Source organism: Myotis daubentonii, chromosome 3 (genome assembly GCF_963259705.1).
Source record: "Myotis daubentonii chromosome 3, mMyoDau2.1, whole genome shotgun sequence".
NCBI classification, from domain to species: domain Eukaryota; kingdom Metazoa; phylum Chordata; class Mammalia; order Chiroptera; family Vespertilionidae; genus Myotis; species Myotis daubentonii.
Window position 1 is genome coordinate 209,719,162 of NC_081842.1, and position 17,169 is coordinate 209,736,330.

General features: G+C 55.4%; 1 protein-coding gene across 1 annotated transcript in view; it reads right to left on the minus strand.

The window, feature by feature from the left end:
- IGSF21 (immunoglobin superfamily member 21) overlaps nt 1-17,169 on the minus strand; it is a 212,655-nt gene that overhangs the window by 147,846 nt on the left and 47,640 nt on the right. The window lies entirely within an intron of this gene.

Here is a 17,169-nt window from a genome sequence, read left to right on the forward strand (position 1 = left end):
GCAGGGGCGGCCCTGGGTCACACCCACATTCCCCTGGTTACCCCTTGAACAGCCCCCATTCTGTGCTGCACTTCCCTCTGCCCCACGCGTCTGTGAGCTTGTCCCCACTCACTCAGCTATCATGTCAAATGCCACCTCCTCTCCCAGCCTCCCTGCCGCCCCGGCCACAGCCTTCAGCCCTCCATGCTGAGCGCTCATCTCAGCACCATGGAGAGTTCATTTCCGGCTGGGTGGGGTGCGCTGCCCGCAGCCCCCTCTAGACAGGGGACTCTGTGGGGACTGGATCGGCCTGTCCCGTTCACCCAGGCCCCAGGGCCAGAGCAGTGCTTTCCACGCAGAAGCTCGGTGGAGAAATGTTAAACACATGCGTGGAATCAGTCCACTGCGCTCCGGTTTTCAAAAAAATGTTAACATTTATTTTCTTGTTTAATTCTCACAAGTGCTTCAGGGGAGAGATGATCTTAATTTTCTGGGTGAAGAAAATAAAAACTGAACTTGGTAGGGAAGTAGCCAGCTGGAGTCCACCCAGATGATAGCAAGGGGAGAGACTCAAACCTGAGTCTTCTGATTCTACCTGCATCCCCCCCCCCCAACTATACACAGAGATCAGCCCAGGTGCTGAACCTGGTTGGTGCTCAAGGTGCCCTGTGCTGAGCGGGCCATGGCCTGTGCCCTCTCCTCGGCCCCAGGATAATGTTCCTGGGCAGGAATGATGCCGGTGGTGGTGATGACGAAGCATCAGGCACCGTTCTAGGCACCTGACAGATACATAAACTCACTGGCTGCTCCCATCCACTCTACAAGGCAGGTCTTGCTCCCATCCTGTGGACAAGGAAAACAGGCACAGAGAGGCGTTAGCTTACGTGCCCTGGCAGATGCAGGACGCAGGGTCTACCAGCCGGCCCAGCGCTCTGCTCCTCCCTCATGCTTATCCCAGGCTTCATGCCTTTGCGCCCTCAGGTGATCCTCAGGCAGCAGAACTATCCCCATTTCACAGAGGTGGGAAACAGGCTCCCGGAGACGGCGAAGGACGCTCAGCTGTTAAGTGACAGAGCCACGGGGCAAACCCAGGCTCGCTTGGCTCCAAAGCCAGTGCCGGAATACCAGGCTCTTCTGCTGCTCGAAGCCTGGTTGTGGGAGAGACAGCTGAGCCTGCTGGAGAAGGGGGAGCCCACGGCGGCCCCCCGAGATGCCGGGGCGGAAGGGAAGCTGCTGGCTCGACTCTCAGCAGAGCAGGTGCCTCATGCTTGGGGTCAGGCGGGGCCGGCGTGTGAACCAGGGCTTTCTGCCCTCGCCGCATCCATCCCTCGTTCCATCCCCAAGACCTGCTGAGGGTGCCGGAACCACCTTCTGCCCTCAGACCAGGGGCCCAGATTGCAAACAGACCTGAGCATCAGAACGCAGAAGGCGGGGACCGGATGGAGCCCAAACAGATGCCAAGTTCAAAAGAGAATCGCAGGGAAACAGTGACAAATAGGGGATTCAGCAGAAAAGCATCCAAACAGCAGGAGAAAAACAAAGCCAGATGGGCCCGGCCTCCCTGACCAGCAAGGCGGCTGCTGGCCTGCACCGGGAGGGCCTGCCCGAGTGACCCTGCCCAGCTGCCTTTGTGGACGGCATGCCCTTTGCCTGGAATGCCCTCTCTCTATTACCCCCTCCCTCCCCACCCTAGTGCACAATCTGCTCCCACTCAGGGAATCCCGCTCTGGCTCCTGGGACTACCACACCCCACTCTCTTGGTGTGTAATCCACATGCAAGCTCATCCTTGCTCTGGGCACAAGACCTCATAGTTGATCAGGCAGCTCGCTCACAGTCACTGCCTCAAGGTGCCCTGATAACCTGGTGAGATGAGTGCTGTGATTCCCATTGGACACATGTGGCTCAGAGAGGGCAAGTGCCTGGCCCGAGGTCACACAGCTAGAAACCGAGAGAAGTAGAAATTTGAGACTAAGCCCAGCGCTCTGGGCAGCTAAGTGCTGGGTACACAGCAGGTGCTTAACACGGAATAGGCGGATGAAGGGGGTCACTGAGGTTAATGCCACTATTTCTTTTAACCCAGAATTTTCTCCTTCTGGGTTTCTGGAGTTCCTCGGGGTCATCCCACAGTCTGAAATCTCTGCAGGGAAGAGAAGGGGAGGGGACACGCACACTGCTTTGTCCACTCTGATGTCACACCAACCCCGGCAGGCAGGCCCGATGGCCTCCAGCTTCCCCACTGGCCTTGGCTGCCACTCACCCCGGATAACCCTTATCCCGGCTTTCCCTCAATCACAGGCCAAGTTCACCTCTGATAAGGCCCAGCAGGGAGCACCCTCGTCCCAGGGTGATGACGTGATAGCGCCGTGTTTTACAAGCTCACAAATCCCCGATAAGAGCTGGCCAGTTGGCTGGCTCCAGAGAGATAAGGAACTGCCCACCCCTCCCTGGTGGAGCACCCAGGCTCGGGGAAGAAAGAGGGGGCCAGAACTGGCGTAGGATGAGTCTCTTCTCTGGCCACATGGCCCCTCAGGGCCCCAGCAGGCAGACACCACCACGACCCACAGGATGGCCCATGGGCCCCACTGTGCAGATGAAAGGAGGTGAAGGGAATTGCTTCCTTAGCTGGGGATCCCCCATCAGGGATTTGGGTAAATGTTTACTGAATACTTACTGTGTTCCAGGGGCTGGGCTGAGCACATCACACACACACACACACACACACACACACACACACACACACACACACACACACACACCTTCACACCTTTGCTTACAACACACCCGGGGGTAGCTGTGCTCATATCCCCAATTTGTGCACCAGAAACTAGAGTCTGAAGACACCAAGGAGTGTCTGCCGGGTGGGCTCTGAGGAACACACCACGAGACCAGAGCTGTGTACGGGTTTCTCGGGGTGTCGGGGCCGGCACCGGGAGGCATGCAGAAAGAGGAACAGGCGGAGGGGAGCTGGCTGCGTGTCTCCGCCTGTCCCACTGGGGCTCCTGGAGCTGAGAGGACCCTTCATAGCTGCCCTGACTTGAGGCAAGAAGGCAGGGCTCCTGGCCCGATCCAGCAGCATTGGGTGGGGCTGCCTCTGGGAAGGCGCGGCGTTGGGTTAGGTGGCGGGCTTCAGGGCTGTTGCTGAAGAAATGCTCTGCCACGGGCAGCACCTGGGGAGAGGGGCCTGGGACCCCCAGGGTCAGCCCCCTGGTTACAAGTGACCCCATCTTCCCAAATAAACTTAGGATCTAAATTTAGTTAGAGAGAGAGAGAGAGAGAGAGAGAGAGAGAGAGAGAGAGAGAGAGAGAGAGATATTAACAGAGCAAGTGGGAGATACTTGCTTCAAAGGCAGGCCACTTGGGCTTCTAGGCCTGGCTCTGCCCCTGTCCAGCTCTGGCCTAAGCTTCTAGTTAAATTCGGGGATGGGCCCAGCTGGCCCCCCTGGTTCTCTGTCCTGTTCCTCACCCAGGGGAGCCCAGGGGACAGCGCCCATCATCTCTGACCCTTACAGGGATCCCCACCCCCTCACCCTGCAGCAGCTGAGAGCCTGTGGGGGCCACATCACCCAGAGCCACAGGCCAGGCCAGGGGTGCATCAGCTCAGCCAACCGAAGGGCAGTGGTTAAGGGTAAAGTCTCCAGGGGCAGCTGACCCAGGTTCAAATCCCAGCTCTGACACGTTCCAGCTGTGTGTCTCCCAGCAAGTGACCTCACTTCTCTGTGCCTCAGTTCCCACCCGTAACTGAGAACCATAACAACGTCACCTTCCTTTTGGGGAACCCGAACTGACACATAAAGCGGTCAGCACGGTGCCCGGCACATAGGAAGTCCCAGGACATCAGCCGTCACCACCACCACGGCCACCCGGCTGAGGGTGGCGCCCGCATGGCAGGTGAGAGGTCTGTCCCAGCCTCTCTCGTCCCCCTGACAACTTCGAAGGAAGTCCAAGTTCCAAAATGTCACGGTTAATAATTCACCTTCTCTGCCTTCTCTCCCTCGCCATATATTTATACCGTGTTTTGTGAGGCTGTGGTAAAGAGCCCCGCTCCCAGCTAGCGACTCAGCCTCCCCTGCAGTGATCTAATCAAAAGCCATATTTTACCGGCATGTGCTAACCCAAAGGCCATATTTCATGGGGGGCGATCTAATCAGGAAACTGTATTTGCAAGTGGGGATCTAAATTCATGGTTATATTTCATGGCTGGAGATCTAATCGCGGGACAATATTTTATAGCAGGGATCCAATCCCAGGGGGAGATTTCACGGGTGGGAGATTGGAGCAGTCCAATGTGACTTTTTCCTCTTCTTCTTTTTTTCTTTTTAAATGTATGTTTCAAGGAAAGCGAAATTATCCTAGCAAGCCAGAGCGTTGCCAGCAGTTAGGTCACTGTTATTAAAAGCAGAGTCTTTGCTAAATGATGATTCTTCTAGCCTCTCTGGTATCACAAAAATCTCTTGAGGGGGACCTATGTGGCTTTGCAGGGTTGGTCTCAAATCTAGGAGGGATCTCCAGATTCAGTGTCCAAGAAGGACTGTAATCCTCATTCATTCATTTATTCTTCCATCCATCCATCCATCCAAAAAATATTCTGAATGCCTGCTTAGTGCCAAGAACTTGGAATCGGGGTTCTAGAGGGGAACAAGAGATCTACTACTTGTTATAGACTGAATGCTTGTGTCCCCCCCCCCCCAATTCATATGAGGAAGTCCCAAGCCCCCCGCCTCCACCAGTGTGATAGTATTTGGAGGTGGGGCCTTTTGGAGTGATTAGGTCTGGATGAGGTTGGAGCATGGGGCCTCCAGGATGGGATTAGTGTCCTCATAAGAAGAGAAAGAGACACCAGAGCTCTCTCTCTCTCTCTCTCTCTCTCTCTCTCTCTCTCTCTCTCTCTCTCTCTCTCTTTCCCATGTGAGGACACAGCGAAAAGGTGGCCAAATGCAAGCCAGGAAGAGGGGTCTCACCGGGAACTGCACCAGCTGGAACCCTGGTCTTGAACTTCAAGCTTCCAGAACCATGAGAAATAAATGTGTGTGGCATTTGGTTATAGCAGCCGAGCTGACTGAGACACCACCCTTACCATCCAGAGTGTTCTGACAGGAGGTGAAGTTCGTCAACAAGTAGTCACAGAGGGATGATGCAAGTAGGAGAAGTGCCCTGCAGAAAGGGGGAGGGCTGTGGACGCGTAGACCCCAGGCCGGCAGGGAGACCTCCCTGGCCAGTGCCGTGGAGACAGGCACCTGGAGGAGGAGCAGGAGCCGCCCAGGTAACATTAGGTGGGGTCAGGGAGATAGTGAGAGAAGGGAAGCGAATTCTAGGTGATTCTAGGTAACAGGAGAGGCAGTATAAGCCTCTGAGGTTCGATGGAGCCTGTTCGGTCAGAGGCCCAGAGAGAAGACCCCAGTGGCCTGAGAGGAGGCTGGAGAGGTGGACAAACCCAGGCTGCTGGGGCAAAGATCCGATCCTGACACTTGGGCGCTGTGGGACCTGGGGCCTGAGCGCATGAACTGGATTGGGCTGCGGTTGCCTCATCTGTAAAATGGGACCATAACAGTATCGACTTCAGAGGATTTCGAACTTGTTTTTGGTATAAACAAAAGGATGGCACCAAAGCCTCAGGGGAGGGCCGATTAGCATTTTTTAGAGACACTGCTAGCGGCTCCTTGGAGCATGGAGTCCAGGAGGATGAGAAAGGAAGCAGGGATCCAGCTAGGACGCTACTGAGGGCATTCAAGGGAGAGAGGCTGGGCTCTGCGGTCCAGGAGGAAGACGAGGGAGAGGGAGCATGGGGTGACCTCCAGGTCCTTGGCTTTGAGACGGACGGTATCCATCCCATTCCCCCATAGTTCTAGGGGAGGGAGGAAGAAATGGAAAGAGAGAGCGAGAGGGAGAGCGAGAGAGAGAGAGAGAGAGAGAGAGAGAGAGAGAGAGCGAGCCTGAGACTACAATCCACTTCCCAGTCACCCAGCAGCTCCCCTCCCTTCTGCCTTCCTCAAATAGCTCTGCCTTCCCCGGGCCAATTTTGAGTGAATCAGTCTCCCAGGTAGAGAACAGGAAGATGTTCCCACACAATAAGTGTTTGGGGACGGGGAAATGAAGGCTTCTGGGGAGCTTAGAATTCTCATTTAAATACCACAGCTCATCACTCCCCTCATTGCCAGCACACGTCCGCAGCCATCTCTCAGAGAATCTTCCGAAAGGCACGATGCTTTGTCATCCTGCAAAGCACTTTCACCCACTTTGTTTCACCTGATTCTCACAAGAGCCCCCGAGGGGCAAATAGCCGCAGACCTATTTTATGGAGGGAGAGACTGAGGCTCAGAGAGGCAGGGAATGACACGCCCGGCTATGGAGACGCAGCCAAGTGGCCACAATGATGACAGCAGCAAATGCATACTGAGCCCTTGTTCTGTGCCTGGTACTCTGAAGGCAGTTTTAGACACTTGGATTTACTCACCCTTAAGAAACTCTTTGATAGGTCTTATTAGCATCTCCATTTTCCAGAGGGGGAAACTGAGGCACGTGGGTACAAAGTTGCTTGCCCAAGGTCACATAGCTGGTAAGTGGTAGGGCTGGGATCCTGACCCCGGAAGTCTCACTCCCAAATCTATGTTTAGCCACCGGATTATATGCTCTCACATTTAGGAAGAAGGAATTCTGCTCAGAACTGCCCAGTGTCCGTGTAACAATACTTCCGCTGTGAGGACTATACAAATGTGTGGTTTAAGCACCTGAGAAAAATGCCGTAAGGAATTACAAATCTACATGGATCCCGCTGCCTGGAGGGCCAGGGGTCGAAATATGCTTGCTTCATGTTTCTCCGTGATTGCTGACTTTATATTTGGGAACCATTTCGAAGCTTGGCCAGGGGGTATATTTCTCAGAAGGTCATAGAAATAAGCTTCCAGTTTTCCAACCCACATCCCAGAGATGGACAGAAGGACGGACTGGCGTGACCTGACATTCTGTTAGTCCCAGATCCTGGATGCAGCCCCGGAGCATCCACACACTGTCCAGTCTGTGGGGACACCTTTATCCCTTTCTGCAAGGGGGAGCCAGGAGCAAGAACCACCCTAGGCTCTGGAGATGTACAGAGATGGGTTCTAATGTCTTAAAATTAACATGGAAGATCAGACAGTTAGACACATCTATCTATAGAAAACCCTAATATGCAAATAGACCGTACAGCAGAACAACCAAACAACCAGTCGCTATGATGTGCGCTGACCACCAGGGGGTGCGTGTGCAGGCTTGGCGGGTGTTGGCAGCAGGCGGCAGAATGCAGAACATGGCGGGTGTCGGCTGTGGTGGAATGGTGGAGCAGGTGAGTGGGGGCGCCAGACCAAGGTGGGGCGCTGGCCACTGTCATTGGGGTGAGCCTCTGGTGGTCACTGAAAATTCTTTGCTCCAGCCGCTGCAGTCCCACCAGCGCTCACACCCACTGCCGGCACCCAGTACCAGCCCTGATCACTCAGTGCCATCAGCAGGTGCGAGGGGCGGCTGCTGGCCCCAATTGCCGCTCAGGGCTTCTCCACCTCCCCCTGCTCCATCAGTGGCTACAAGCTGGGGCCAGCGCTGTCGTCGCGTGGGAGCGGTGGACAGTGGGAGTGGGGCTGCCAGCAGATAGGGGACCAGGGGCTGCGGCAGGAGGGGCCGCGACCCGCCCCTATGCCCACCACAGCCTCGCGGCCCACAGTTCCTTTCAAGGTGCACGAATTCATGCACTGGGCCCCTAGTTGTATATAGGACAGGACACACATCCCATATAAGGAGTATATGGTGGCCAACAGCCATGTGGGAGCTGGGTGAGGGAGCATGCGTGTATCCAACCACCCATCCCCACTGCAGGAAATACAGGTACAGACCGTCCTTCCACCTGCGGGAAGACACCAACCAAAACTTGGTCTGGGGCCCACCCAGTGTGCCTCAGTGGATGAGTGTCGACCCATGAACCAGGAAGTCACAGTTCGATTCCCGGTTGGGGCACATGCTCTGGTTGCTGGCTTGATTCCCAGTGGGGGGCATGCAGGAGGCAGCTCATCAATAATTCTCTCTCATCATTAATGTTTCTATCCCTTTCTCCCTCTCCCCTCATCTCTCCAAAATCAATAATAACAATAATAGTAATAATAATAAACATTTTAAAAAAACACATTGGCCTGGCTTCTGCTAGAGGGTAAGGTTCCTGCCGCCCACATCTTCTCATCTCTGGGCAGCCCGGTATGCCCTCCCTGCAGGACAAGAGCCGATCGCTGACTGCAGCCTGTGGCTGGTGGGAGCCCAGAGATGTGTCTCATTTAAATCTTGTTCAAGGAAAGTGATGGAAGGTTCAGAGGGATTAATTTACAGGGAAAGACTAGAGGAAGTAACTGTGTGCAGTCTGGCTTAACCATGACCAAGGTTGGGACTTTGGGGACATGTCCAAACACTGGAAGAGAGTGGAGACCCTGGGGAGGGGGGGAGGGGAGGCCGGTTTGGTCCTGAAGAAAGAAAAGAGGGGGAAGGAGGCCAGGAATGACAGCAAAGATGAAACTGGGACCTCTCCCATCCTCCCTGAAACTCTGGCTGACGTAGGAGCTCATTCGTGTGAAGCCCGAGCCTGGAACGCTGGATGGACATGATGCAATGGAATGGGCTCGGCCTGATGACATCTGCTTCTCAGGTGGGGAAACTGAGGCACAGACAGGGAGGGTTACTTGGCTGATGAGGATCATAATGGGAACCTACGTTGGCCTGACCATTACGCCGAGTCACCCTGCGATCGCTTGGACTATTATTCAGCAAATCCCCCCCTTTCTTGGTGGGCAGAGCATGCTGCCCCAGCCACGGATTTAGGGCCTGGTCACGTGACTTGCTCTAGCCAATGGGCTTGGGCCGCGGGACTCACCCTCTTTCTCTCTGCCTTCTCCACGAGAAGAGCCTTCCTCAGGAGTTGCTTCTCCCTCAGCCGGGACCCCAGAATGAACACACATGCGGCCGGGTTGAGCTCCACCTGCAACCTGTCGCTACGCCTCCTGGAACTGCCCACCAGAGCCCAGCCCAGGCCGGATCCCTGACCCCCACCCAACCACAGATCCATGCTCAGGAGCACAAATGATGATGCTTTAAGCCACTGAGGTTGGCGCTGTCCGGGCTCATCTCTAACCTCATGCCCATTGGCACTAGATGCGTGTGATTCTCATTGCGTCTATGTTCTTTTGATTGCCACGTACCTGGTTCACGTGCATTCGCTTTTGTCAGCTCTACTGAGGTATTCACAGATACGGCCTGTTCTCCTGGCATCTGCACCTTCATGGGGAAGGCAGAGCCCCCAAATCTCAGAGATGGATGGTGCCTCAGTGAATGGAATGAAGCCATGGAAGGAAGCACCTTTTTACGTATTTATTTTTAAAATATGTTTCTATTGATTTTAGAGAGAGAGGAAGGGAGAGGGAGAGAGAAAGAGAGAGGGAGAGAAACATCGATGTGAGAGAGAGACATCGATCGCTTGCCTCCTGTACGTGCCCGACCAGTGACTAAACCCACAACCTGGGCATGTGCCCTGACCGGGAATCGAACCGGAGACTTTTCGGTGCCCAGGACGATGCTCGACCAACCGAGCCACACCAGCCAGGGCTGCGGCACCTTTATTCTACTCTCAGTGGGGAAACTGAGTCTCAGAGAGGGTGTGTAGCAGAGCTAAGCGGCTTGACGCCTCACTTGGTGCTCTGTCCCCTGCCCCCGGCGCCCTCAGACCTCGGGAAGGAAGCCTCTTCACCAGCCAGCGGGTCTGACCTCGAGCACAAGGCGAGATGATGCCTCGGCCAGGGAACCACCGGCCGCCTCTCGGGCGCTCCCGGGGCTGCTGCTCGGACAGTACACAGGGGTCAGGTCTCGCTATTGGAAAGCAGCATTACGGAGGGGAGGGCAGCAGGCTGGGGAGGGCGGGCGGCTCCGTGTGACCTTGGGCCTGCGGTCAGCAGCAGGTGAAAGGGGTGAGGTCCCACCTGCTGGGTTAGGACAGTGGCGGCAGCTATGTCCCTGGGACTCACCAGTGCTATGGAGAGATTATGCAGGGGGAGGGGACAGAGAGAAAGGGAGTAGGAAGGGCTATTTAATAGAAAGGTCAGGAAGGACCCCGCCGAGCTGTGACATTAGTGAAGGGACCCCCAGGAGGTGAGGGCGGGAGCCAGGCCTGTGGCCACCGGGATAGAGGGTTCCAGGCAGAGAGAGAAAGGCCCGGCCCTGAGTCCGCAGTGCGCTGCGGCTCTTGAATGCCAAGGAAGCCAGGGCAGCCAGTACAGTAAGTGCCTCATAATAATAATAATTATAACTATTATTAATAGTAGTAATTTATTACTATGCATTAACATAAAATGTAATCTGGGCCTGAAAGGTGGGATCTGAGTTTCCAACTCCTCACCACCTTTAGGTGGTCCTGCCTTCTCAGGGACCCTTCCCCCCAGGAGGTGTCCTCACACCCCACCATTCCTGCCTCCCCAGGTTCAGCATCGGCCCTACGCTGGCCAGGGGCACCTACTCATCCACCCAGACACATGCCCAAGGCCGGGGACAATGTTCTCATTGTGACTCCTTTTACAAGCGGGGGGGGGGGGGGCGGGAAATCTTATATAATAAAAGAGTAATATGCAAATTGACTGAATGGCAGACTGACCAGTTGGCAGGGGGCAGGGCCAGCGAGCAGGTGGCACCAGGCCAGCCAAGGCACAGGCACGTGCCAGTGGGCAGAGGGAGGGGACAGCGATGGTGGGGGCGGGGCTGGCTACTCACCGCCTGTCCCCTGATCAGCCCACCAGTCGCCCCCCGCAGAGGGTGGCCAGACTGCAGCTCGGTCAGACATCCCTTGAGGACTCCCGGACTGTGAGGGGGCACAGGCTGGGCTGAGGGACCCCCTCAGCCCCCACCACAGTGCATGAATTTTTGTGCACTGGGCCTCTAGTAGTGTAATAATAGTGAATATATAACCATGAATCCAGCCTGGATCATGTTTGCTTTTAGGCCGGTGTGGTCATTAAATATACATTGCAATGATTTTATAGAGAGGACGGGGCCCACGAAGAACAGTGCTGGGCTCCTGAGAGTCCACGGGCTCCTCTCTGCGGGGTGGGGGGGGGGCTTTGGCTGCCCTCAGGCTGCCCCTGCCCTCTGGGACCTGGGAAGGCTGTCTGTTGAGCCGCCCTGAGCCTCTGCCCCCTGCCGCCCCGCTGACTGATGGAGCCCCATCCAGCTAGGCCAGCGACCGGGACCAGCGGCCTGCTGTGTCCTCTCCCCACTCCCACGTCTCATTCCTGCGAACCGCCCACACTAGCCGTGCCCAGAGAGCTGCAGCCTCCATTTCTCAGTGAGCCCCCCTTCCACTCCTTAAATCTGGGGAAGCAGCGATTTAATATTAATATTTATTCATGTACTCAATTCCTTCCCTGTTAAATAATTTCTCAGCTGTCGGAGGCTTCTGGAGGCTAATTTAAAACAGGTGTCACGGTTATCTAACTTACGCCCTCAAATTCTCAAAGAGAAGGGGTGGGGGGACGCGGGGTAACATCGGCAGACCTCCTCCGCGGGCAACCCCAGGGCGGGAGACAGGAGGTGCCCTGATGGCTGGCTGGAGAAGCGGACACCAGGCTTAACTCTAAAAGGGAGGGGAGGCGGGCAGGAAGGGGGATTGGGGAGAAAGAGAGAGAAAAGGACTTTTGAGGTCTTGCTGAACAAACCACACACACAGAATAATAATAATAATAGAAGAATAGCTAATACTTGCACAGAATTTAACATGTGCCTGGCGCTCTTTCATGCATTTTACAGATATTCACTCACTTAATGCTTATTCATCCCCATTTCACAGGTGAGGAAACTGAGGCAGCACGAGGTTAGATGACTTCTCCGTATCGCATGATAGGAAGGGGGATCAGGGATGTGAACCCAGGAAGCCCCACGTGTGGCTGGAACCCAAGTCTCCCTCTTGGTGGCCGAGGCCTCTCTGAGGTTCCGTGCCCTCACATGTAGACGGAGGAAATCAGGCTTAATCCATCGCAAAGGGGCAGCAAGAGGGTAAGCCCTGGGCAGGCCTGGCTGTGTGCACCAGAAATGGCTACAGCAGGGCAGCCAGAAATGGGTGGAGGTTTGCCACGTACCTGGTATTCAGGAGGCATCCCCACCTCCGCTCTCTTTCCGGGTTTCTTCTCTCTCCCCCGCTGTCTGCTCCCGCTCTTCCTTTCTCCTCCTTCCCAACAACCTCCCACTTCAAGGTTATGTTTGTTACAGCTGATTGAAATCTAGTGAGGGCCCCAGCCCGGGCCAATGAGCGCTGGCAAAACAAAGGAGACACGTGTCCCTCCGTGGCTGCCTTCACACCCCACCAACCAGCAATCCCAGGCTTGCTGACTCTCCTGGAGTCTCCCCCTACCCTCTGGCACTTTAGATACCTCACCCCCGCCCCCCGCAAGGTTCACATGCAGATGTTCCTGGTCTGCTTCACCCACCAAGAAGCCTGACTGGCTACGGGACACGCGCTGAAGACCACAGGCTTATTGAATGTTGCTTTTAAAGGTCACGTGCCACCTTCCTCTGCTCCCCCACACCCTGTCCCATCTCTAAGACACAGGCCTCCTCCCTGCGCAGGGTCGTGGCTGTAAAGCGGGGGAATTCCCAGCTCGTGTGACGGCGAGAGAGGAGTTGGGACCTTTGATCTTTGCTCGGGCACTGCGCGAACCCATGCAGACGGACGAAGTGCAGGCCACGCCAATAAGTGTGTTTGTGAAGAGACGAGGTCGGGGCAAGGCAGGAATCAGCTGGGAAAAAATTCATCCGGGAAAGCTTGTGAGTGGGCAGTGGCCTGTGTTTATGTGGTTTTTTTTTTGCTCAGGTGAGGTGAGTGCAGACAGATTCATGTGTATGCACCCATGTGTGTGCCCAGGCGCTTACACACACACACACACACACACACACACACACACACACACACACACACGGCTCTTACCAGTCATCTCTGGGCATGGGCTCCGAGCTCTGTTGGGCTTTCCCCAGGAAGAAAGCCCTGAGCCCTGCCCTCCTGCCCTGGGCCCTGTGCCCATCAGAAAAGGCCCACTGACTTGATTACTGCTGGCTCTTGACCCTCCAGGCCCCCAGAGCCCCTGCAATCCTTAGTTTGTGGAAGGGTGTCTACCCCCCAAGTTCACTTATGAGCTAGCTTCTTGGGCCAAGCAATACATCTTCCCAGAGAAGCAGTGTCAGTAGATGCAATAAATAAAGGCCTGGTGGAAAGCACAGGCATCGAGAATGACAAACCTCAGCAAGTAATTGAACCACTCTGCTTCCTCCTCGGTAAAACGGGATAAAAATACCCGCCAGCCTCAAATGGGTTGAAAAATTAAAGGACATAATGCACGTCAAGTGGCCAGCAGCACCCCATAAGCGCTCGGTGCACGCGGGTGTGGCGGTCGGCACCATCGCCGATGTAGCAGCTGCATTGCTATCGTTATTGATGGTAGTCGGAGCCCCAGGGTGGCTGCTCCCCAGAGCCCCTCAATGTCGGGAGGGGGGGGGGCGCTGACAAAGTTTTACTTGTATTTGTGGCTGCTAATGATTGGAAACACTGTTTCCTTGGGAATTGGTCCATGTCCTCAATTCTCTGTGGGGACCCAGGACCTCATCCCACCTCACCCAGGAAGAGGCGGCAAGCTCTCCTCAACTCCAGGACCTGTAAACTCTCCGCACCCACGGTTAGAGGGTTTCTCCTCGGGAAATGCACTCCTGAGGGGCACCCTCCATGTGCCAGGAGGTTCCCTAAGCTCACTGTGTCCTTCGGGCCTGAAAATGGGTCTGGGAGGTGGGCTCACTGCCCCGTTTTTCATGGTACCAGTGGCCACACCCACGGTGTACCGAGCGCTTATGGGGTGCTGGCCACTTGGCACGCATTATGTCCTTTAACTTTTCAACCCATTTGAGGCTGGCAGATATTTTGTCCCCCTGTTACAGAGGAGGGAGCGGGTGTCTGGGTGTTCGCCCGCCTCTCAGGTATTTGTAGCTGAGGATGCCCCCAGCCTCCTCCCGCAGTCGTCCGATCAAGCGAAGAGTTGTGCCCTTTCCAGAGTAGTTCGCCCACAGGTGGCCGCCTCACAGCCCACCCTGTCCCCACCCTCTAGACCCAGCCCACGGCCTGAGGAGCAGGAGGTCTAGTTCCTCGCCAGGCTCTGAGCTGTGTGTCCATAGTTGAGGCCTCTGGCATCTCTGAACGTCCTTCTGCAGGTTCCTGAGTCCAAGCCAGTCACCAGTCCTTCCTCCTCCTCAGGGTGGGGTGAGGGGGGCACACAGCCAGGGGGGTGAGCCCCCACCCACGGGGTGCTCAGGGATCTGGCACCCGACAAAAGCACGGTCTGTCAGTCATGATCTAGCATCAGGAGCCAGGAGCAGGGAGCGGGGAGCGGGGAGCGGGCACTGGCCTCCACCAGGGGCCCCTGAGCCTCTCCGCCAAGACAACCGGGAGAATTAATATTAGCACAATCACTTTAATCAGGGGGTGATTAACAGGCGCATGCATAATTCACCCACGCTCCCGGCCGCCTTGCTCTTCGCGCGCAGAGGTGGACAGAACATGGCACTGGCTCATTAGCTCTCCCTCCCCTCATCTGCCCTCCATTGTGCCGGGGAGGCGACCTCCCGATGAGGGGGCCTCTAGGGAAGGAGGATGGGGAGCACCCTCTGCTCTGGGGGCACCATGTAAGGGACGGTGTGGGGGAGCCCTCTCTCAGATCCTCCCAGAACACTCCAGCCAAGAGAGGACTTGGAAGAGTGGTTTCAGGCTGACACCCTGCCCCGGCCATTAACCTTGGACTTCTACACCCCACCCCAGTCTCCCAATGTCCTAGGGCTGCCTTTTCCCTCCAGGGCCAACTTGCCCTGAACCCTCCATGGCTCTTTCTCTTTTCCCTCCCTCCCATCCACCAGGGCTAACTCTACACACGTACTCCCTGCTGGGTGAAATCGGGGGCCTATAATTTGTTCTAAAACCACCTCTTCAACCTGAGAGTCTACCAAATGTCAGAGCTAAAAGGGCCTATTTCCATCATGCAATCCAATCCCCACAGACGTAATGAGGAAACGGAGCCCAGAAAGGGCAAGTGACTTGCCTGAGGCTGCACAGCACACGTGGGGCAGAGTTGGGACAGACGTCTGATTTTTGGACTCTCAAGACAGTGTTTTACTCAAACTCTAGATGAGGGGCACACAGGTATGAGAGAGAGAGAGAGAGAGAGAGAGAGAGAGAGAGAGCGAGCGCAGGGAGGCTGAAACCCAGTTTGGTCATTTACTGTGTGACTTCCAACAAGTTACTCATCCTCTCTGAGCCTTGGTCCTCTCACCTGCAACATGACAGGAATGAGCCAGGTCCCACCTCAGGGGACTGTGTGATAATAACGCGAAAAGCACCTTGCCTTGAGCCTCAGGAGGGATCCCCCAGAAGCAGGCCCAAGACAAGGATTCAAGTGCAAGTGGTTTATTTGGGGGGCAGTTCCAGGAAACACGCTAGGGCTCTGGGGAAGCCAGACGAAGCATGCTATCAGGCAGTTTAGGCCTGTGGGTGACTGGAGCTCGGCCACCCGGCCACCCCGGGAGCCAGGGTCCAGCGTAAGCCTCTGAGTCCTCCCGCCGAGGGGAGAAGGCCATGGGGTGTTGGTGGGCAGATGGGCTGTGCCAGGCCCAGCGAGGCCCAAGGCACATGCTGGTGCCGGCAGGTGGGGATGGGAAGTGTGCTCTGCACTGGGAGAGCGAGGGGATCTGCGGGTCCCGACAGCATCAGCTCCACCATTCAACAGCTTTTTGTATAACCAGGGACGTGGAGACGGGCTTGTGGGTCTCCTTATCGGTACTCCCTGTGCCTTCAGACCCATACATTTCCCTCACTTCAAAGCCTCCATTCCAGCAGCTGCAGGAAGGGTGGTAATGAAGCATGAAGGTTTGGGACGAGATAAAAGAGGAGCTGCCCATCTGTGAAGATGCTTAACATTGGCTAAGGGATTTGAGGAACATGTGGGTTTCCTTCCCCGAAGGCGCTTAGATTCAGGGCCTCGGCTGCACAGACCCCATCATCCCAGACACCTCTGCCTTCAGCGTGCGCCCCCTGCAGTACCACGGCCGTGATGGGGCTCAAGGAGTCACAGACAAATGGGGCGGAGCTTCTGGGAGCATATTCGTATGATAGAGTACTACTCAGCAAGAAAGAGGAACAAGCAGGGAGACTCCCACCACAGGGCACCTAATAGGAAAAGCATTATGCTCCGTGAGAGAAGCCAGACCCAGAAGACACAGACTGTGCTTCCAGGTATATGAAACTAGAGGCCCAGTGCACAAATTCGTGCACGGTGGGGGCTGACCGGCCCACCCCAATGGGGGGGGGGGAGCAACTGGGAAGGGGAACTGGCTGAGGGGGGGGCATGGGTGGTTGGTGGGCTGGCCCCGCCCCCTGGTCAAACTCCCAATTAGCCTTTTATTATATAGGACTAGAGGGCTGGTGCATGAATTCGTGCACAGGTGGGGTCCAGCCGACCCACCTCAATTAGGGCCAAACCGTCCACAGGGAGGGGCCATGGGCAGTTGGCTGGCAGGCCTCACCCCCTGGTTGAACTCCTGGTTGAACTCCCAGTCAAACTCCCAGTCCAGGGGACAACTTGCATATTAGCCTTTTATTATATAGGATTATATAGGATTCTAGAAAAGGCCAAAGCACAGTGGCTGGGGAGTAGATCAGTGGTTGCCTGGGCCCAGGGATGGGAATTAGAGGGCAGGAAGAGACTTTGGGGGGTGATGGATTTGTGTCACACCTTGGTGGTGGTGGTTTTCACATGACTGCATACATCTGTCCAGTTCCTCTCATTAAAACTGGTTAAAATCGGTGACTTTTTGGTAGGGAAATTATATATACCTCAACTGAAGCTGATCTAAAAAATAAGAAATACCAGTTTATCTCAGAGTAGGATGATGTGTGAATCAAAACACACACACACACACACACACACACACACACACACACACACACACCAGAGGTGTTTGACCAGTAGAGCTCTTTGGAATTGGGGAAAATTTACATTCATATCCTAGCTCTGTCCCCTTCTGAGTTATATAACTTTAGGCAAGTCTTTTCACCCCTATAAGCCTAAATATTCTTGTGTGCTATGGACTGAATGTGTTCCCCCCATATTCTA